At 40.1% G+C, this 831-nt stretch overlaps 1 long non-coding RNA gene across 1 annotated transcript; it reads right to left on the bottom strand.

Moving 5' to 3' along the window:
- Positions 1-20: 20 nt before the first annotated feature.
- LOC106322054 lies at positions 21-743 on the bottom strand. The gene is made up of 3 exons (XR_001266205.1): positions 444-743; positions 208-350; positions 21-46 (listed from the first exon to the last, which is right to left on the bottom strand). It is a non-coding gene; the product is annotated as an uncharacterized LOC106322054 (long non-coding RNA).
- Positions 744-831: the final 88 nt, after the last annotated feature.

Below are 831 nucleotides of genomic sequence, written 5' to 3'. Positions count from 1 at the left end.
CATTCCAAGGATCTACACTGAGATTTTACAATCGAAATCAATCCACCTAAAAAAAGCATAATCAATTTAATAATAGGTTAAAAAAATGGACACAACTTACATTAAACTCTCGTCAAGGTATTTGACAATGACAATATATCGTATGGTTCCGGAACATTTCAGTTTGTATTGACTTAACTGAATCGGTTCTTTCAGTGAAAGACGTACCATCATTGAAGCGAATAGAGACATGGGCATCAGACAGACGAAAATAGTTATTGCTCCGGGTGAAGTCGAAGCTATTTAGAGAGTAAACAGAACCCTCACTCAGATGGTCTCGGAAAGTGTGGAGATGGTTGGATAAGCATTGACTGTTTGGGAAGAACAAATAAACAGATTACAATTTCTGAGTTGTAAATTTCGTAATAATAGTTTATAAGAAAAGATGATGGCTCGCAAGGTACCTTCTCATCCAAGAGGAGCAATTCGCCACTGGTGGAGTCGCTACTTAATAGTGATTGACCTTTGGGATTTCGTTGCAGTGAGAGGCTGTGTAACGCAGGGGAGGAACACATATATAGCCAGAGCCTTTGGGTTCCGCGGTGGATGATGAGGCCGAGTTTATGCGAAAGAGTGGGAGGAGTGGTAAGAAAGTTAATACCTGGATAAATGCAGCTGCTAGCCTTAAATTGATTACGTTACAAAGGTGTTAGTCGGAGGTTGCGAGATCCCAAGAGTCATGGTGATTAAACGAAGCAGCTTTTGGTAACGAAGATAAGCCTGGACTTAATAAAAATGGATATTGGGCCTCTTTAGAGATCAGATAATAGTGGCCCAGTTTAAATACTCATC

The sequence above is a fragment of the Brassica oleracea genome, unplaced genomic scaffold (genome assembly GCF_000695525.1).
Source record: "Brassica oleracea var. oleracea cultivar TO1000 unplaced genomic scaffold, BOL UnpScaffold05579, whole genome shotgun sequence".
Taxonomy (NCBI): domain Eukaryota; kingdom Viridiplantae; phylum Streptophyta; class Magnoliopsida; order Brassicales; family Brassicaceae; genus Brassica; species Brassica oleracea.
This window is presented reverse-complemented; position numbering and strand designations above follow the sequence as displayed.